Source organism: Rhineura floridana, chromosome 2, assembly GCF_030035675.1.
Source record: "Rhineura floridana isolate rRhiFlo1 chromosome 2, rRhiFlo1.hap2, whole genome shotgun sequence".
In the NCBI taxonomy this organism is placed as follows: domain Eukaryota; kingdom Metazoa; phylum Chordata; class Lepidosauria; order Squamata; family Rhineuridae; genus Rhineura; species Rhineura floridana.
The window spans coordinates 34,389,562-34,412,088 of NC_084481.1; the positions used below are offsets into that span (position 1 = coordinate 34,389,562).

The window sequence follows — 22,527 nt, forward strand, 5'->3', positions numbered from 1 at the left end:
CTTCAAATGGCACCGAGTGAAGAGACAACGCCTGTCTCAGGAATGTGGCCAAGAGCCAAAAAGACCTTATATGGAAAAGATTGGGAATAAGGAAGTAGGCTGAGCAGGCAGTTAATGTATGCATGATGTATGTGGTGCCAAGGGTATAAGACCTGGCTGCGACCAGGGAGGGGCAGACTCGGCTTTGTTTGTTTCTCCACTTGCAAGTGCTTCAATAAAACTCTGGCTTTACTTTTAAGACCGTTTCGTCGTTCCTTGAGTAATATTGAAACCTTGTACTTGGGAGCGGATCCTCGCCTAACAATAAAACAAATATTGTGGGCGTTTGTTACACACATGTTGACATAGCACATGGCCATCTGGCATTTGAGCCCTGTAGGACAATGGCCCCGTGGCTTGGGTCACAGTGGCAGGAATCCACGTTTCACCAGCACTGTAGTTCCTGACATACACAGGGTCACCTGGGGTGAACACCCGTTCAGGTTCTTGAACTGCAACGGACTCCCTTGGTCGGTTCTCAGTCAAGTCAGGATGCATCCGATCAAACAGAGTTGTCAGTTGTCTGTTCATTAATAGCTCAGCTGGCTCCTTCTAGTTGTGGCACAAGGTTTGATGTGTTGTGTCAGGAGAAAACTTGCAAGGTGTCAGTCCCAGTCACCTTCTACAATCAGTTTCAATGCATCCTTTGTTGTCCTGACCATCCTCTCAGCCTGGCCATTGGTTGCTGGATGAAAAGGGGCTGAAGTGACATGCCGAATTAGTCCATTATCCAGGAACGTGCGGAATTCTGCAGATATGAACTGGGCCCCATTGCCTGAAACAATGGTGTTGGGCAACCCATGTGTTGTGAAAAGCCTGCGTAAGGTCTTGATAACAGCATGGGACATCATTGATGATACAGGAGCCACTTCTAAACATTTGGAGTATGAATCAACAACAATCAAGAAGGTTTGTCCCGGGAGGGGGCCTGCAAAGTCAATATGAAGCTGTGACCATGGTGTTTTTGTTGATTCCCATGGGTGCACTGGGGCATGTAGTGGAGCTGGTCTTGAAACCTGACACTTCTCACATCTCTTTACGCATTCTTCAATCTCACTGTCCATCTTGGGCCACCATACATAGCTGCGCCCCAGAGCCTTCATTAACACTATATCAGGGTGTCTGACATGTAGGGCCTCCAACACCCAATGTCTCAACACAGTAGGAATGACAGTTCTATTTCCCCACAGGAGGCATCCCTTATGCACTGATAGTTCATGTTGTTTGAGTACAAATGGTCTGAATTTCTCCTCAAGCTTCCCTAATGGCCATCCCCTCCACACCCAGTTGAGAACACAGGCAAGAATTGGGTCTTTGAATGATGCAGCGGCAATATTCCCAGCATGGAGGGGTGGTTCTGGTAACGACTCTAATAACAGGACGTCCAGCAGTGGGGTTTCATCGATCCCAGCAGAAGGGAGAGGAAGGTGACTCAAAGCATCAGCATGTTCAATGCTCCTGCCAGGCAGATGTTGCAAGGTGTAATGGTATGCATTCAGGAAAACAGTCCCAATAATGGCTTGTGGTCAGTAGCAATAGTGAACGGTCGACCATAGACAGTCATGGAATTTTTTTACACTAGCTACAATATCCAGGGCCTCCTTATCAATTGCATTATTCCGTTCTGTTGAAGACATTGTTCTGGAATAGAAAGCAATAGGCACCTCATGAGAGTCCTCAAGGCGGTTGCTCAGGAGAGCTCCAATACTGTATGGAGATGCATCACATATGAGAATCAAGGGCTTCCATTCAGCATAGTGCACCAAGACGCTGTCAGACAATAACAGATGTTTTACAGCATGGAAAACCTCATCATGCCGGGCTGTCCACTGCCATGCAGCATGCTTGTCAAGAAGGCGATGCAATGGTTCTGCCACTGTGGCCTTATGTTTCAAGAAGGTGTGATAGAAATTCGAGGCCCAAGAAAACTTGGAGTTCCTGTTTATTACAGAACACTGGAGCTTCATGAATAGTTTAAATTCCGCTGGGGTAGGTCAAATGCCAGAGGCATCAATACTGTAGCCAAGGAATTCAGTTAGGGAAACACCAAATATATATTTCTCATGCTTGACCCGGAGACCAGCATCAGCAAAATGTTGCAGTACATCCCACACCCATGTGGCAAGTTCAGCAATGGAGTTGCCAGCAACCAAGACATCATCAAAATATGGTATGGCACCTGGTACTCCTTTAAGAATGTCCTCCATTAAGCTCTGAAAAATTCTGAGGGACACAGAAACACCAAACTGGAGGCGTTTTACTTTGAATGCTCTACGATGAGTGGTGATAGTCTGAGCATTGGCAGAAGCATCATCCACAGACAGTTGCTGCTAGGCCTGGGCCATATCAAACTTCACAAAAAAATTTCCTTGTGAAAGTGATGCCAAAAGATGACTCACTGCCGGGATTGGATATGGATGCTGATGCAGGGCTTTATTGATAGTACACTTGTAATCACCACAAATGCAGATGTTGCCATTGGCCTTCAATGGAGTGACAATGAGTGTCTCCCATGTAGGGTGTGTCACTGGCTCCAAGATGCCTTGCCTGATGAGGCGATCAAGTTAAGCATCAATCTTTGTTCACAGTGCAAATGGAACATGATGGGGTTTCATACAGGTGGGGGCCACAGTAGGATCCAAGAACAATGAAATAGGAGGCCTCTTATATTTCCCAAGACCTTTATCAAAAACAGCTTTGAAATCATTTAAGATGCTATCCCATAATGATTCACCAATCTGGTGAACCCCTGTGAGAGCAATGCCCAATGGCTCAAACCAGTGTAAGCCAAGGAGACTAGTGAGATGCCCTTGAGCAACCAATAACGAAAGTTCCATGGGAAGTTTGGTAATGCACCTCAAGTTCACAGATGCCCTTTGTTGGGTCCTGATTTTCCTGGTAATCAGTAAGTTTGGAGTGGAAAGGGACAATTTGTGGGGCCCCATCAGGAAATATTTCAAATGTCCTTAAGGAGGAGCCAACGGCTTCGCACAAAAACCCAGACTTCTTAAGGGGGCGCAAGAGAGGGGTTTCTTTTCTGTGTCAACATCATAGTGCTCCAAAGACATGCTTAGTCAGAATTGGTCAAGGAAAAAGTTCCTAGAAAGCATAGTTAGGTTAATGAGGTACACTGCTTTTGATATAACTATAACTCTAATAAAAAGAGAAAAAATCCCAATCGCGTCTGAGACTGGATCTCTCGACTTCGGGTAGGACAGGTTGGGAAACACCTCTGCCTGAAACTCTGGGGAGCTCCTACCAGCTAGTAACAATGCTAGCCTATACAGATTTATGCTTTGCCCCAGTATAAGGCAGCTTCCCATGTACCTCCCCTCAATTCTGCCTATCCCCCCTTCCTCTGGAGCTCTCCACACACTTTTCTGGAGGGCCCTCTGACTTTCAGAAGCACCTTTTCAGGTTCTCGGGGCCCTGCAGTGAAGAGGTAAGTGGCAAAGCTTTGTCTTCAGATCCAAGCATGTTTACAAATGCATATTTATACAGATTTAATCAAAAGCAATTAAAACTTATATGGTTAATTAACGAAGATTTCTTAAATTGGGCAACATGCCATCCCTACTTTCTGCTTTCTGTAAATATGCAGAACTTTGAAAACTCTATTGGCTCCTTTCACTGAAAAAGATTTTCACAAATAGTGGCATTGGTCCAAAGATGTATGTGCACTCTGTAGCCAGAGATTCACACATATGGAACTGTCAAACAATCAGCTCTTGAGTAGAGCATCTAGAAATTAAATTTAGCCCATCTTTCTTTGCAGTGTCACTATCAGAATGATGCTGTTACCAGGGCTGAAAAAAGGAATTTTGCACTAATAGGCTCCCAGAAATAGCATGAGTGACACTCTGAAAGTTTTTTTTATTATGTTCTATGCATGTTGTGTGTAGTTACAACTGAGCTGTTCTTATACAGTAATATAATACAGTATAATAGCAGACATATTAGATAATAAATAATAAATAAATAATAATAAATAAGATAATAAATAATTCCCCCCAATTGATTACCCAAATAAATTCCAGTTAACTCTCGGCCCTCTCATTTCCTTTATGCCAGTATATAAAACAAAGGAAGCACAATTCCCTTTCATGAAGGGTGGGGTGTCTTACTGTGAGATGAGATTCTTCTTTTTCATGTTTATTTTCTTTCTTCAAATAAAAGCAGCCACAGCCAGGGTATCCAAGTGCTGCTAACTATTTCTTGCCCTTGCTTGCTGCTTTGGGCTGAAAGCAGCAGCAGATCAAAGACCTCTGGGTTTGGAGAAAGAGAAGCAATGTCTTTTCCATTCCTCCTTCTTGCCCAGCCAGCCAGCCTCAATAGCAGCAATTTGGAAGATGCTGTTGGCTGCTGCTCCAAGTGCCTTGAGAGCGGGGCATGTGTGGGGTGGGGTAGGTGTTTCCCCAAAATGGTGATGCTATGCTTGACAGCCTGGGGCCCACACAGCTCTCTCCAGATGCTAACAGCCCACAACTTCCTCCAGACTGCACAGGACACCCTTTGTCACGTTGTAAGTTACTAGATGGGGCCTACTACTCTCAGACTGGGGCAAAGTCCCCAAATGCCCCATTGTGATAGTTATGGGCTTGGCTGTTGCTGATTTTTCAGTGGGGTTATCCATACGCCAGCCCAGCATTTGGATTGGGGAAGAAGCCATGTGCAGAGCACCCATTAGCACATTATCTCCTGTTCAAACTGCAGATGCAGGAGTGGAGGGTTGCTTGCATGGGTGTATGGTTCCTAGCTAGTGAGAATAAGGCATATTTCTTGAACAGGACTTTGTCTGTTTTCTAAATTTCTAAATCACAAGACCGTGAAGTCGCTTTGGCTTGCTGATCTGTCTTCAACTTACAAATGGTGACAGAGAGCCTGAATCTGGAAACATTAACATCGCCCCATTGAAGAGAAACAGTCAGGACTTTTTCCTTGTTTGCTCCTATGAACTGACTCACCCTCAGGGCTCCAAAGAATTCTAAACCACTAAATCAGCCAAGAGTGGAGCATCAAAAGTCCTTCATTTGAAGGAAGCTACGTACATGTCGCTCATTTCCTCAGATGAGTACTGGAATAATTATATGATTATTAATTTGCTAACCATAAACTCTAAATATTGCCATGTTCTTTCTTCTAAATAGCTAACGAACTTCAGCATAAGCCCTAGAGACTTTGTAATGTGCCTTGGCATTGACAGAAAGCAATCCAGAAACCTTGTAAAAGAATGCCTCTCTACTGGCAATGTCAACAGTACTTTAATTTCTCCCTCCCAAACAATTTATATGTAAAGATTTTGATATGAGCTTTTTATGTGATTGCTGTAAGCTGAAAATGGCATGCATCAGTTATACATAAAACACCATCAGTGAAAAGTTTACTTCTTCAGAAAAGCAAAACAGTCAATTGTGAAGCGGTGCAAGATGTGTCCCCCCATCAGCAAAGGGAATAAAACAGCCAACAATGGTTTATGAGTGAAAACATGCCACAGATTTATTGATTACAGCAAGTAAGCAGGGTTGGCATGGCAGTATGGCAAGGATCGGCTTCCATTCTGGCAGCCCTTACTGAGGCAATGTTGAAGGCTCCTTGGGAGTTGGCGAGCGTTAGACCCAGGTGAGGCACCAACCAACTGTCTGAGATCCTGATGGGCTAACCAGTGGGGGTTGCTGCAAGCTGGATGAGGTGATGCCCCTCCTGAACTAGGGGCATTGCCAGGAAGTACCCTACTAGACCCCTTATGGGTGTCCCCCTTATATTTGATCCCATCGAAAGCCATTTCTGCCAAATTTTTGACAGAACAAATGCCTAACAATTGCATAGCAATCATTGAGGGAAAGGCAAAAAAACTACTCAACTGAGACACAATTTGAGTGAGAGAGAAAAATTCTATCCAGCCCTGTCAACCAGTGACCCTGCTAGAAACAGCTCAGTAATGTGCTAAACTGAGGAATGTTGGGTGGGAAAGTGCATGAAGAATAGGGTTGCTAGGTTCCTGGCCTGAGACTGATCCTGTATCTTTAGAAGAAGAGAAATTCAGCCAAGTGCAGGTGCTCTTGCAATGCTGTAATGAGAAAAACCACAAGGTGGAATTCTCCCTTCTCCCTGCACAACTTTTAAAAATACAGAAGACCTCTTGGTTGCCAGGCCCAGCAATTTCTCTTCTCCTAAAGATACAGGATCAGTCTCAGGCCAGGAACCTGGCAACCCTAAGAAAGAAGCCGGTGACAGGCAGACCAAAGCCTCTTATAGGCCTAGGCCTGTCCTGCCCGCTCTGAGCTCTTGAAGGACCATGAAGTCCCTTTGACTTTCTGATCTCTCTTAAACTTACAAATGGTGACAAAGAGCCTGAATCTGGAAACATCAACATCGCCCCACTGAAGAGACACAGTCAAGACTTTTTCCTTGTTTGCTACTGTGAACTGACTCACCCTCAGGGCCCTAAAGAATTCTAAAGTAAATGCAGCCCTGAAGAGCACAGCCTCATAGCTGGACCAACAAACAGCTTGTAGTTGCTCTACCAAGTGAGACAGGATGTCATAAGGGATGGGGCGCGAGTGTCTTTTCTGGGTGGGTCTTGTCTCAATAGCCTTGCATGCTCTAAAAGAGTTGCAGGGGTCTGGGAATCCTTGTGCCCTGGGGAAAAAGGAGATGCATCTAGGGCTCATCCCTGGTCCCAAAGATTGAACAGGAAACTAAGGACTAAAGCCTCAGAAGCCGGGCAAGTCTTCTGTGACCCCTGTGCCTTGCATAAGCCAATAAATGCCTCCCCTGCTACTAGGTATGAATAGAAAAGGAAGGTGCAAAAGGATCTAATACTCCCTTGGTGATGCTATTGTCCCAGTCTCCCACAAGTATTCCAGAAATACAACCATGGGTGTTAGTGCCCAAAATCTGCTGTCCTGAAAGGAAGTAATGGTATTTGTGATGGTATTGTCTACTCCTGGGACAAGACATGCCATAAAGGAGATGTTAGCATCCAGGCACAACAGGATGAATTCACGAACCAGGCTCGTGACCCATTCAAAGACAGTTGACTGTTAATAACTGTCACTACAGCCTGGTTGTCACACCAGAATCACAGCCTCTTGTTCATGAAGTGATCCTTCCACAGGAATACTGCCATCATTATGGGGGTTATAGAAATGTGAGGCACATGTTACCAAATTCTTCCAAGCTACACAGCAAGTGGATTGGACTGTGAAAGACCAACCCAAATTGTGTTTGCATTTTGACAAATTTGTAGGGCAGTCCAATATCTCAGAGAGGAGGTCAGGTCTCCTGCTCCCCTGGTGCATTCACTATAGCTGCGCAATTTCCCTGCTTTTTAAAGTTTGATAGAAATATCTCTTGGCTATAGGAATGTTCTTAAACCGCAAGGTTTTTTTGCCTATTAGTGAATATATCTATCTATCTATAGATAGATAGATATAATATAGCAAAATCAACAAAATGTGTAGTTTGAGGTGAAAATATGTAATATTAAAATATCCATTTTAAGAGGATTTTTTTTAAAAAAGATGCAGGTTAATGTAGAATGGAATTATGGGTAAAAACATAACATACAAAATTGAGACAGATCCATTACTGGATCTAGGGAAAGTTTTGTTTAAGAGTATCTCCTTATTTCTAAATAAATAAATAAATAAACTAGAGATGGTATGCAATGTTGATCAAAGCATGATTGTACAGGGTGACTTTTAAGAGTGTGTAAATATTTTGCCATAATTGTGTTAGCAATTTAAAGCATCTAAGTATTAAAGTATCGCTGCACTTTCAGACAATAAACATTACTTGAACAAAATGTCAAATATATCCTGAAGAAAACATTTTGGTGATGCTATAGCTTTAATTTTTTACAGCACTTTCCACTTGTTCTGGGAGGAAAACATGAATATTTCTATTAATCCTTTCAGTTTATTCTTGGATAAACGTCTGCTGGATAATTCCCTTGAATAAGCATGTGCTGTGTTTCATAGCACATTGATCATGCGTTCTCCACCAGCTACTTTATAACATCAGCAGTTCTGAGTCCATCTGTAATTATGTGTTTTGCCACAGATGATGGGCTGCTGCTGTTCAGAACATTTCTCCAATGATCAGCCAACTGATCCAACACCTGTTTCTTTCAGCATTGTATAAAATTGTTAATGGGACTGCAGATGGCGAAGTACCACAATTCTTTTAGAGGCTCATGTTAAGTGTTCTAGAGGTGTGCATTTAGTAGCCATGAGTGACAAATGAAACCATGTTGTAAGCATACTTGGAGAGAATAGGGAGGAAATGTAAGGAGTGATTACAGGCCTTCAACTGGTCACACTTCCATTCAAGATGAGAATAAAATTCAAGACTGCAGATATTCTTCCCGTGCTGGTTCACTGCCATTTTTCACCTCTGAAAGAAGTACTCTATAATGTGAATGTGAAGTAGCTTATCCAGCTGATGACAATTTAGTGTTTTTGGCAGGGATTAGTGGTTCATCATTTGGACACATCAGGTACTTACTTTTCCACTATCATCTAATTGAAAGTGTCCCTTTTGAAAAATGGTGATCAAAATGACAAATACCAATTGCTAATGCAAATTTAGAACAGTTACATTTAGGGCAGCCTTCACCAACCTGGTGCCCTCCAGAGGTTTTGGACTACAACTCCCATCAGCCCCAGTCAGCACGGCCATGCTGGCTAGGGCCAATGGGAGTTGTGGTCCAAAATATCAGGACGGCACAAGTTGGAGAAGGCTAATTTAGTGTTTTCTTCAATATTTAGGGTTTTTTTTGTATCTATGAAATTCTGACCTTTCCTTAATACTGTCAGAACATTTGTTTTTTAATTGGGACTGTAGTATTTTGGTTGTAATCCTAATTATAATATCAATGCTATCCCTGCATTAAACCTCCAGCTGCCCTCAAGCCCAACCGGCATGAACAAAAGTCAGAGATGGTGGGAAATGTAATCCAGCAATAACTGGACAGTTGCGTGTTCCCGATTCCTGCCTTACCTCTTCTGCATCCAACTTGGTCTTTTTTGTTTATCCTTACAGATGCTTCAAAAATCTCCCCCCATCTAAATTTCTCCCCAGATTTGTGTGTTCCAAACTGCATAATCTTATTTCCAAAGCAGAACTGATTCATTAGGAACCTTCTATTCTTTTTTTAAAAAATTAAAATTGTATATGCATGCACTATGCATGCACAGTTTGCCATAATGCCCAGTTCTTTCAGTGTCATTGGGTGTTTCTCCCCCCTCCACACATTACTAATGTGCTGCCTGGGGCTGATGGGAGTTGGAGACCAAGGGCTTATCCACACAAGAGCCTAATTTTGTACTAAAGAAGATGCTTTTACCATTAGATTTTCAAGGTCCACACTTCTTGCTCAATGGTAGCTTCCAATCCACCGTTTTCCTTTCACACAAGTAGGTATTACTCTGGAAAGGTTTAGTATTGCTGTTTTCTTGTGGCCCCACCCCCCATTTTTCATGTTTACTCCCTCTGGAGTATCAATATTGCTAATGGAGAAGGGGAGGGTTTTCTGTCAGTTTCATTGTTTCTTGCCAATTGCACTCCTCTCCCTGCTTCACTGAGAGCATTGGGGTGCAATTGACATGAAACTATATGAAATTGAATAGAGGGGGAAGTGAGTGAAAGGCAAAGTAGGCAGTGGCTGTAGCAGCTTTTGCAGGCGGCAGAGAGAGGGGGAGTGGATGATGGGGCATAAGAGAGCCTGCCCACTAAAAAAAATCAAAACAAAGCACCTACACACAGGAGTGCAGGGAAGCTGAGATGGTTTTTCCTTTCCTTTTCACATTATAATTGGATTGGGTTGATATGGATTTAAAGGGGAAAACTGCGTTACAGCTTCTGCTTGCCTGCAATGTCATGTAAACCATGCAAATTACAAAGGGATGCAAGTAGCACCACACACACACTAAATCACCATGTGGGTGAACCCCAAGAACATCTAGAGGGCCCCCACTCCTATCTTTACAGTTCAATTTTTGAATTAATTTTGGAAATTCTCATTGCAAAACTAGAAGCCAGGAGGTACAGAAGCAGACTGGAGGAAATAACAAAATAATGGAATGGGGTTGTGCACGCCAGCCCACTGATATGCTACACCAGAGGTTGCCAGACTTCTGAGGCCTGTGAGCACATTTGCAAACCACAGAAACTGGCATGTGCACCACACACAACCAGGGCCATGGGGGGGGAGAGGCTAGGAGGGCCATTTGGCCAGGGCCTCGGGCTCTTAAGGGGTCTCAAATTTAGACACTTCTTTGGGCAATTGATAAGATTTGCAACTTGTATTCATGCACATCAGACCAATCTGTGGCACATTCTCAGCTCAGAGCTACAAATTCAAGCAGTATTTAGTTATTGTTAACTGACACAGATATTAAAGGGTTAAAATATTCATAAATATTAATAAAATATATTGGTTCTGATGGCACAAGATTGCACATTGATGCTTGTGTTCTCTCTGATCATCTGAATAGATAAACCACTCAATCTTTTTAGTGCCTTATTTCTCTCTGTGTTTTTATCTTATTTTTTAACATAAATAATAATTTATTATTTTCTTTAGGGCTAGAAGCCTCAAAAGCTTGGGTCCAGGCTATTTGTCAGATCGCATCGCCCTCTATGTGCCTGCCCGGACCCTGAGATCTTCAGGAGAGGCCCTTCTTTCAATACCTACATCCGCACAAGTATAACTAGTGGGAATACGAGATAGGGCCTTCTCTGTGGTTTTTAATTATTAGAAACAGTTTAATGCTATTTTAAACTAGAGTTCATTTTTTAATTATAATTGTTTATACTTATTCATTTATGTATTATATGCTTTTATTTTTGATAGGTTTTTAATTGTATGTGTCTTTTATCTGGAAGCCGACGTGAGTTCCAATTTGGAAAAATGCCAGGGTATAAATAAAGTTAATAAATAAGTTAATAAAGTTAATAAAAGCTGGAAGTGTCTTGGGCCTCTCTGGGCCAGCCTGCTCTCATCACAATCTATTCTATTGGCTAATGCTTCTTTCAAGCCAAATTTCAGCAAGGGTGGAGTCAGCCCTGTTGCCAGGTGCAAATGGGTACACACACCCCCAAGCTGTGTTTCAACCCTTCTGGGATGTTTTTTGGAAAGCTGTCTTTTTAGTTTGTGACATGACAGACAATGACAGCCTCCATTTAAAGAATGACAGCTTATTTTAGAACAGGAGCAATTTAAGAATAGGATCCTCTGGAAAAAATCAGTGAATAAAGCAGGGCTAATGCACAACACAAACCTCATCCGGTAGATGCCATCCAGGGCTCCTACTGGGAGAAAGGGCAGGTTATAAATCTAATAAATATTTATTTATTTATTTATTATACTTGTATACCGCCCCATAGCCGAAGCTTTCTGGGCGGTTTACAGTAACTAAAAACATATACAATTTAAAAATACATCTTTTAAAAAACAATTTAAAAGACAATTTAAAAATTTAAAACAATATAAAAAGATAGAGCCCTCCCCCTCAAGTCTGTTCACTCAATACCTTCTCTTATTGAGGGTGATAATTTTTCGTTATCACAGATACTCTATAATTACTTAAATGATCCTGAAAACAACAACCTGTAAGTAACACAGCCCTTGAAAAATATCAGAACTTTGTATTATGAACTAGAGTTAGACTCCACCCCTTGGACTTTCTTTTCCTCTGCTTTTTAGTTTCTAATGTGTTGTCAACCCAGCCAGCTATAAAGAAGCATATTTGTTTGCCTGCAGTTAAGAAGTAAGAGTTTGTTTATTCTGCAGTTGTTATAATGAGTACAGCAGGACTGCTAAAGGGTGAAATAAAGAGATAACAAGGTGATCTAAAAAAACTACTCTACATTACCCTTTACTCTTTTAAAGCACTCACTATACTTACATACTGGTCATTGTTTCTTCTTTTTCTTGAGTACTTGATGGCAAAGGATGAAACGCTTAGGAGGGCAACAAGGATGATCAGGGGACTGGAAACAAAGCTCTATGAGGAGAGACTGAAAGAACTGGGCATGTTTAGCCTGGACAAGAGAAGACTGAGAGGAGATATGATAGCACTCTTCAAGTATTTGAAAGGTTGTAGAGCAGTACAACAATGGAACCAATGACCTAGGGAGATGGTGGGCTCTCCGATACTGGAGGCATTCAAGAGGCAGCTGGACAGCCACTTGTTGGGTATGCTTTAACTTGGATTCCTGCATTGAGCAAGGATTTGGATTTGATGGTCTTTCAGGCCCCTTGCAATTCTACTATTCTACTACTAGGAAAATGAAAAGGTGAACGTATGAAGATGGCCACCCGCCTACCACCGCCGCCGTTGTTCTCCCGTCTGAATTTTTCGGGGGGAGACGGAGGGGGAAAACCATACAAGGACCATACGAGGAGCCGCTGCCTGACAACACCGGCCGTTACGGGAATCTTACCTGGGCCGAGCTCGGACGGGGAAGTGAGGCCCTGGAGGCGGGAGGTGAAGCGAGGAAAGAGTGGGCGGCGAGAGAGTCAGACGCACGGTTGAGAGACGGAGCGAGACAGAGCGAGCAGCTGGGTCACGCCCGCGGCTCGCAGCTGGCGGAAACTTTGTTGGCTCATTTTTCTGGTTGGGAGACTGGATGGGCACAGTGGCTGGGAGGGTTCTCACCGCCGCTGCTGTTATTGCTGCTATTGTCGTCATCTCGAGACAGCTAGCTTGTAAAGGAAAGAGACCTCGTTGGCCTCACCGACCCTTTGTTATCACTGTGGCATATGAAAGGAGAGCATTGCCGCCCAGGGAAGACAGATCTGCTGCTGCTGCTGCTGCTGCTGCTGCTGCTGCTGCTGTTGATGGATCATTGCCTTTCCCTATGGGATTTTTGCTGCATATGACCATCTTGCAGGACTGGGCCCAGCCGGCGGAGACTGCTCTCTACCATCTGTCCCTCCTGAGGGATACATAAATCGATTGGAGGGATATATAGACTTGGAAGATCTAGTGCCACAAGAAGAGGAGAATATCATCGCACAGGGAAGGAGAGTCCTACAGCTGTTACAACTGCTGTTGGATTACCATCTCCACCCCCATCTTTTTTGAGGGGGTTGTTTTAAGAACAGGGGTCTGCCTGAGTGGTGGAAGCCTATATTGGGGCATGTGTCAATCAAAAAGGAGTGATGAGAGAAGGGTGGAAGGCCAGTGTATATCGAGGCTGGGCGGCAGATGCTGGAGGAGAGCTAGAGGCAGGTCATGTCAGGTGAGAGGAATTAGGGAGAGATGTATAATATCTGTCCCTTGTTCCGGACCTGCCTGGAGCCAACAGATAGCTGGTGGATGCCTGACTCCAGACTCTGGTCTTCGAGTGCTGCTGTGTAATGCCAGGTCTGTTGTTCAAAAAAATCACTCATCCATGATATGATACTGGATGAGGGCGCAGACCTGGCATGTATTATGGAAACCTGGCTGGATGAGGCTGCTGCTCCTATTCTAGCGGCCATGTGCCCGGCTGGGTTCTCGTATGCACAGCAGCCGAGGGTCAGTAGTCGGGGAGGAGGAGTGGCGGTTATTTACTGAGGGTCCTTGCTTCTCACCAGACCTCCTCTCTGTGAGACCAAGGTGGTAGATTGCATGTACTGGAGGTTGGGCCCAAAGGGCAGTCTAGGGATTCTGCTCGTGTACCGTCCACCCCGCTGCATGGCAGACTCCCTGGCCGAGGTGCTAGAGGTGGTCTCGGATGTGCGAGTGTAGTCCCCAAACCTTCTGGTGTTGGGGGACTTCAATGTACATTCTGAGGCCAACCTCACCAGAGCACCTCGGGACTTCCTGGAAACCATGGCTTCCTGGGAGCTGCGCCTTATTTTAACGGGGCCCACCCATGTAGCCAGTCATGCACTGGACCTGGAGTTTCTCTCGGGAGAGGAGGGAAGTGATCTGAAAATTGGGGGTACATCCATCACCCCCTTGTCATGGTCAGATCACTATCTGGTGAGAATAGACATCTCGATGCCACGAACCCTCCGTGGGGGTGGAGGACCTATTAAGATGGTCCGCCCCAGACGTCTGATGGATCCAGATGGATTCCTGAATGCGCTTGGGTATTCATTGGAGCATGCACACGGCCACTCGGCTGAGGCCCTAGTGGAGGAGTGGAATACCGCAATCGCTGGGGCATTAGATCGGGTGGCTCCAAAACGCCCTCTCCCCCGGAATAGAGCTCAGACGGCACCATGGTTCACTCCACGGTTGCGAGTTCTGAAGCAGGAGGTGAGACGGCTAGAGCGCCAGAAATCTCGCTCTGAAAATGACCGAACACATGTTAGAGCGGCTGCAACAGCCTATCATGTGGCAATAAGGGCAACAAAGAAAGATTTTTTTGCTGCCTCTATTGCATCTGCAGAGTGCTGTCCCAGGAGACTGTTCCAAGTGGTCCGAAGCCTGGTCGGTCCAGTTGCTCCGGAACCAATGGAACATGATAAGGTCTCCTGTGACGAGTTTGCTAAGCACTTTGCGGAGAAAATCGATCATATTAAGAGTGCTATACCATACACTGTGGACACAGTGAGTGAGCCAGAGGTGACCAATGGAGCTCCAGTGTTGTGGGATCGGTTCCAGCTTCTTCCATCCGATGAAGTGGACAAGATGCTTTCAACTTTAAAGCCAACCACCTGGTTACTCTCCCTCCCCATCATGGCTCATTATGAGCTGTAAAGATAGACTGGGTGAGAGGATCAAGATGGTGGTAAATGCATCACTTCAAGAGGGAGTAATGCCATCAGCACTCAAGGAGGCAATAATAAAACCAATCTTAAAAAAGCCCTCCTTGGATCCTCAAGATCTGAACAACTTTCGCCCAGTCTCAAATTTACCATTCTTAGGCAAGGCGGTTGAATGGGTGGTGGCAAAACAGTTGCAGGCACACTTGGAGGAAGCGGATTATCTAGATCCATTTCAATCGGGCTTCAGGCCTGGACATGGGACTGAAACAGCCTTGGTCACCTTGGTGGATGATATGAGGAGGGCATGGGATAGGGGTGAATGCACCTTCCTTGTCCTCCTTGATCTCTCAGCGGCTTTTGATACCGTTGACCATGATATCCTCTTGGACCGCCTAAAGGTTTGGGTATAGGGGGCACTGTATGGCAGTGGTTCCATTCCTTCCTCTTCGGTAGGTACCAAAGAGTAGCATTGGAGGAGGAGGTTTCGGATTCTTGGCCTCTCACTTGTGGGGTGCCACAGGGTTCTATCCTTTTCCCAATGCTGTTTAACATCTATGTAAAGCCGCTGGGGGCAATCATCAGGAGGTTTGGGCTGCAGTGTCATCAGTATGTGGATGACACGCAGCTCTATCTCTCATTTAAATCTTCACCAAGGTTGGCTGTAGAAACCCTGTCCAAGTGTCTGGAGTCGGTGAGTGGCTGGATGGGAAGGAATAAGCTGAAGCTGAACCCGGACAAGACCGAGGTACTGTTTGTGGGAGACAAGGGAAGGTTGGGGGATGTGGACCTGGTGCTCAATGGGGTACGTTTACCCCTGAAAGACCAGGTCCGCAGCCTGGGGGTCATTTTGGACTCCCAGCTGTCCATGGAGGCTCAAGTCTCGGCTGTGAGCCGGAGGGCTGTATCAACTCAATCTGATACGGCGGCTGCGCCCCTACCTTCCCAACCATCTGCTCCCACCGGTGGTACATGCCTTGGTCACCTCTCACCTAGACTACTGTAATGCACTCTACGTGGGGTTACCCTTGAAAACGGTCCAGAAGTTGCAACTGGTACAGAATGCGGCGGCTCGTCCGATTAAAGGCAGCCGCCGGCAAGATCACATCACTCCTATGTTGAAGGAGTTGCACTGGTTACTGGTTGTTTACCGAACCCAATTCAAGGTGTTGGTTTTGACCTTTAAAATCCTATACGGTTTTGGCCCAGTCTATCTGAAGGAGCGCCTCCAGCATCGTCAGGGATGCCGCTCAACAAGATCAGCCTCAAAAGACCTTCTCTCGATCCCACCGGTAAGAACAGCGAGACTGGTGAGGACTAGAGAGAGGGCTTTCTCAATAGTGGTCCCCACCCTATGGAACTCTCTCCCAAATGACCTCCGTCATGCCCCTTCTGAGATGACCTTCCGCCGGACTTTGAAGACCTGGCTCTTCAGGAAACCTTTTAAGATGGGTTAGGCTTTTATTGTTATGTTTTAAATTTTTAATGCTTAATGTACTTTTTCTATCTTGTACGTCGCCCAGAGTGACTGGTCAACCAGCCAGATGGGCGACTAATAAATTAAATAATAAATAAATAAATAAATACTATTCTATGATGGGGTAAGATTTGCTTTCATTGCTCCACCCACTTTTGCTTCTGACTCTGCCCACCACTAGCAAGTGGCCCTCAGATGGTTACCCAAAAGGGAATGTGGCCCTCAGGCTACAAAAGATTTCCCATCCCTGGGCTACACTGAATAACACTAGGACCGCCTGCCCCCTTTCATTTTCTTTTACCTTTTTGGGGAAAAGACTGTTTCAAGATATGATAGCACTCTTCAAGTACATGAAAGGTTGCCACACAGGATCTCTTCTCGATCGTCCCAGAGTGCAGGACAAGGAATAATGGGCTCAAGTTGCAGGAAGCCAGATTTTGACTGAACATCAGGGAAAACCTCCTGACTATTAGAGCCATACGTCAATGGAACCAATTACCTAGAGAGGTAGTGGGCTGTCCGACACTGGAGGCATTCAAGAGACAGCTGGACAGCCATCTGTCGGGAATGGTTTGCTTTGGATTCCTGCATTGAGCTGGGGGATGGACTTGATGGCCTTATAGGCCCCTTCCAACTCTACTATTTTATGATTCTATGATTCTAGCCCTTAAGGAATAGAAACACTATTGTGCACACTACAGTTAGCTGGCTGGCTGGCTACCTAGACTGATTTTCCCAATTTGTGCAGCTCAGCTCTGTATGAGGTTACTGGTTGCTGGGTTACACACTGGTTGCTGGTTTGCTGTGTTATAATTGGATATATATATAATTGCTTTCCACAGTTTCCAATTGCTTAGTTAGTCCTATATATAGCAACCAGTTAAAAAGTTGTTCCTTGATTGTCCAACAGGAAGGAAAATCTAAAGGTCAGGAGGAAGAAAGCACCTTTTGGCATCTCCTCGTTCACTGTATCCTTAACATCCTTTCTTCTTTTGAAACAAAATATATGCCAAGCATTTAATTCCTGATATTCATACTAAATTTTCTGTTAACTTGACATTGAGAACATAGCCCATTATGTAAGTTAACATACTCATTGCATGGAGGAGGAGTGAGGGAGAAGGTCAGGCTTAGCTTTCACATCCTCTCCGCCAGTTGGGGGGGGGGGGTTGGCTGGTGCTATGAGCCTTGACCAAAAAAAAAAAAGCCCCACCTAGAAATGTGGCAGCCCCATTAGCAAGGAAAGCTGGTACAGGGCTAGGAGTAGACCCTATGGGTTCTAAGGAAGGCCTCTGTGGCACATGTGCACCTACAGGTGCCAGATCATTCCTTATGAGACAACATACTCTGAGCAGTCAGGTAAAACTGAGTGTTTTGGTTCCTTGGTGATGAATTTATAATTAATAAATACATCCCTTTAGAAAAAGACCAGACTATTTTCTTGCTACTCCTGTGAAAATCAATTCCCCCTCCCCGAATATCAGAGAGTGATTAATAAGCCAGGGGAACATAATAAAGAGACCCATAAACGTAGCTTGGTTCAAGAACACAGAACATTTGTGGGCAATCAATTGAAATATATTTATTACCTAAGGAGCTCTCAAATGACTAGATCTATACTGAACAAAAAAGACATAGTACCAACTAGTCAGTATTGATAGCTATGAAGAGCAGTAGACTCCAAGCTTTTCTGAATTTCCTGCTGACTCCCATGTTTCCTCTTTTAGCACAATATATTTGAATATTTGATTCATAAATAGGTGTATTGAATAAGGAATCAGCTATATCATTAAAATGCTTGTCAGAGCTTCTGATGATAAATCTCTTATTTCTAAGTGCTTTAGGACAATCTAAATGTTTTTTAAAAGCAATGCTTCCATAATTTGTTTTAGTATTAGTCTTGCATATGTCTACACAGGACCATGGGTGGATTTAAAGTGTAAAGGGCATTATGTGGAGTCACTTTCCTGAGTCGTTGGTAGGGATGGGTGAGAAATTTGATTCAGCTCACATTTCAAGCCAAACATATCAAATTCCCACTTTCTGAATCAATATGAGAACCAAAACTCAGCCATCCTGTAAAATTTGCACTCATTCAAATTTTGCAATGTAGTTAGTCAGCTGAACAAAGTTTACATATTAGGGGAAAGTGTGCATAAAAATGAATGTATGAGTAAAAATTGAGTTTCCACTAGATAGAGCAGGTGACCCTGTTGAAGCCCTTCTTATAACGTGGAACAACAAGACACACCAGGCTTTTAACAAGGTTGCCCCTGAGCGCCCTCTCTGGCATTGCGGACCCGGGTTTGCACTTGATACACCAGTGAACTAAGAGCAAAGAAACATGTTGGACGATGGCTAGAGTGCAAGTGGTGAAAGATGTGGTGTGAGGCTGATTGGGCACGAGTGAAACATCATAACTGTGCCTACAGTGTGGCGGTGAGGGCAGTGAAGAAGGCCCACTTCTCTACCTCCACTGCATCCTCAAGCAGCTGTCCAGTGGAGCTTTATCGTATTGTCAGGGATATCTTAACATCAACTCCAGGAAATGGAGTTTTAGACCCTTCAGAAGCCTATTGTGAATTGTTTGCAAGGCATTTTGAAAGTAACGTTGCTTGCCTCCATACCAGTCTTGATGCCCCATCTACAACTACTGTAGTCCCCAGTGAGGTGTCCAGTGCAACATCTGCCACAACTTCTTGGGATTGGTTTCAGTTGATGTGTTTTACAATGGTTCTGATCCTATCTCCAGGCTTGTTTTCAGAAAATAGCATTGGCAGATTGCAGTTCTTGGGGGGTTTAAACTCAAATTTAGACTGGCAGGTTGCAGATCTTGGGGGGTTTAAATGTTTAAGCTTTTAATTTTTAATTTCCAGTTTTTAGGATTTTGATTATGTTTATATGAAATGTACTTGTGTTTGGTTGTAAGTTGCCCAGAGTGGCAGAGTAACCTCTGCCAGATGGGCGTCTAACAAATCTCATAAATAAATAAATAAATAAATAAATAAATAAATAAATAAATAAATAAAAATGGTTCTTTCGGCCTCCTGGCAGTTGTGTTGTGGGGTGCCACAGGGAACTATCTTGCCACCAATGCTATTTTGCATCTATATGAAGCCCTTGGGAGTGGTCATCAGGAGATTTTGGGCAAGGTGTCAGCAGTACGCTGATGATACCCAGCTCTATTTCTCTGTAACTTCTGAATCAGGAGACGCTATGCAATCCCTGTGCCAGGACTCGTTGGTGGCTGGATGAGGGCTAATAAACTGAGTCTGAATCCTAGCAAGATGGAGGCACTGTGGGTTGGTGGTTCCTGAGTTTGGATAATTGATCAATTGCCTGCTTTGCATGGGATCATACTCCCTCGGAATGAGCAGGTTTGTAGTCTAGGGGTGCTCCTGGATCCATCTTTGTCACTAGAGGTCCAGGTGACTTCAGTGGCTAGGAGTGCCTTTTACCAGCTTTGACTGACTGGTAAAACATCTGCGGACATTTCTGGACAGGGATAGCCTGATCACTGTTGTCCATGCACTAGCAACTTCCAGACTGGATTATTGTAATGCGCTTTATATGGAACTGCTCTTGAGGTTGGTCTGGAAGCTACAGCTGGTGCAAAATGCTGTGGCGTGACTGCTCACTGGGGCAAAGTGCAGCTTGGACCAGGATACCTGAAATATCATCTTTCCCTTTATATACCCAGTTGATCACGGACCTTTCCGGAGAGTGCCTCCTGAAGATACCATCTTATCAGGAGATCCGCTCCTTACAATAAAGGAAGTAGAACTTTAATGTTGTGGCACCTACCTTTTGGAATTCCCTCCTATAGCGCAGGAAGCCGTTATTTAAAATCAGACATCTCCAGGTAGCCTGGGAAAGTCCCCTGTCTGAAACCCTGGAGAGGCATTGCCAGCCAGTGTAGAGTTTATTAAGCTAGATGGACCAGGATAAGGCAACTTCCTATGTTCCTAACCTAAACCTAACTATCTTAGGTGAACCAGCCCCTGCACAGAGCAAGGGCCATGATAGGTTATTGCTCCTGTATCTGAGCCACAACTCTAATAGTGAATAGAAAAGAGTTCCTGACTCATGCCCTCTTGGAGCTTCACAGTCACAGCTTCAGCTGGGTAAGGCAGGTTAGCCTCACAGATGTTCCTTACTAGACCACAGGACCCATAGCCCTGGGCAACTTGGCCTCCGGAAACACCCATCACCTTCAAAGGCACGTAAGGTGATATCACACCCACCAGTACTATTTCCCACCCCTCACTGCCTAAATATGACCAAATAAACCTCTTTAAAGCAACCCACCACCTAAACCCTAAATTACAAGGCATCTAGTACAGAATAGGTGGGAAAACTGCCCACGTGGCCAATGCACGGGCAGGCAAAAAAGGCATTTGATTTCCCCTCTGCAAACATCCTCTTAATGAACAATGTGGCCCTTGTTCAACATATACCACTCCTATACTTTTCCAGTTCTGGTGACAAAGAGAAAATTCCATGCTGCTATTTAGCCATTACTAAGTTACATTTGCCATTTGGAAGAGGGTTCAGTCTGCTCACCCTGACATGGGACTTAGACGTGCCCAGGAACCATAGGAGGTTGAACCATCTCCGTGGGAGTATTTCAAGAGCAATTTGAAATTAGATGAGCTGCAATGACCTCTTTGCTGACCTTTCCCATATATTCATAGAGAATATGGAGAGGGGGGGAAATTACGTTCTTTATCTTTTAACCAACTCTTAAAATAACTATAATCGAGGAACCACAGAATCGTCTGTGTAACCACTGGTTACAGGTGCTGTGCTTTAGTGGAAGGTCAAGCTAGGAGGAGGAAGGAGTTAGGCATGATAAAATCAAATTGTGAGATCAAAAGCTGCCTCAGATAACTAGTTTTGGCCTTTCACCTCCATCTGTATTATGTTGCCCATCCTCCTCCCTCCCCCTTCTCTCAGCTCCAAAAGAAAGGGCGGCTCCCTTACTTTGAGACAACTTTGTTCTGATGCCTGCATTTTGTTTCTTTGTTATATTTTAACCCTTCTCTCATCTCTTTTCCTTCCTGTGGCCTGGTAAATATTTAAATATTCGATTTGGCTGCCTCCCACCCACTTCCTGTTTTACCCCTGCAAAAGCTAAATGTGTATTTGACTTTCTTTTAACATACTTGGCTCTGCCTGATTGCATCCAGAAATAAACTTTCTCCTGAATCTGACAACCATCAAAGAAGCTTTAACGATGGATTCCTCTCCCCATTAAAATGATTGCTTATTCCGAAAGGAACGGTCCACTTCAAAATCACTTTCTGATGCTCATCACAGGATCAACCCATGGTGGAATGCACAGGGAAGGAGTGTGCCTTTTCTGGGTTCTGTTTTATGTTCTTTAGGCCATCTATATATTTAGTAAGGGTGTGCATCGACCTCATGATTCACCTTGCCTCTGTATTTGTAGCATCTGGAAGGAGCCCTATAAATAATAATAATAATAAAAAAAAAATTATTTATTAGTCGCCCATCTGTCCGAATTAACGGACACTCTGGGCTACGTACAACAATATAAAATACAATATAATACAAATACAGTCAACAATCATCTAAAACATCTTTCAATTAATACACTATAACCTTAATCTGCCCCAGAAATCCCATAGGCCTGCCTGAATAGCCAGGTCTTTAAGGCCCGGCGAAAGACCATCAGGGAGGGGGCATGTCGGAGGTCAAAAGGAAGCAAGTTCCAGAGGGTGGGGGCCACAACCGAAAATGCCCTCTCTCTGGTCCGCACCAGCCTAGCTGTTTTCACCGGTGGGACCGAGAGAAGGTCTTGTGAGGCTGATCTTGTTTGGCAGCATAATTGGTGATACTGGAGGCATTCCTTCAGATAAATTGGGCCAAAACCTTATAGGGTTTTAAAGGTCAGTACCAACACCTTGAATTGGGCCTGGTAAACAACTGGTAACCAGTGTAGATCTACCAACACTGGGGTTATATGATCCCGGCGGCGGCTCTGCTTTATCACGCGGGCCGCCGCATTCTGTACCAGCTGCAATTTCCAGACCATTTTCAAGGGTAACCCCACATAGAGCGCATTACAGTAGTCTAAGCGAGAGGAGACCAGGGCATGTATCACTCGCGGGAGCAGATGTACAGGAAGGTAGGGTCGCAGTCTCTGTACCAGATGTAATTGATACCAAGCTGCCCGGCTCACTGCCAAAACCTGAGCCTCCATGGACAGCTGGGAGTCAAGAATGACCCCTAGGCTGCGGACCTGGTCCTTCAGGGGTAGTCTCACCCCATTAAGCACCAA

The 22,527-nt window shown here is 44.5% G+C and overlaps 1 pseudogene; it reads right to left on the bottom strand.

Moving 5' to 3' along the window:
• Window positions 1-704: 704 nt before the first annotated feature.
• Window positions 705-12,737, bottom strand: LOC133377888 (uncharacterized protein K02A2.6-like; annotated as a pseudogene).
• Window positions 12,738-22,527: the final 9,790 nt, after the last annotated feature.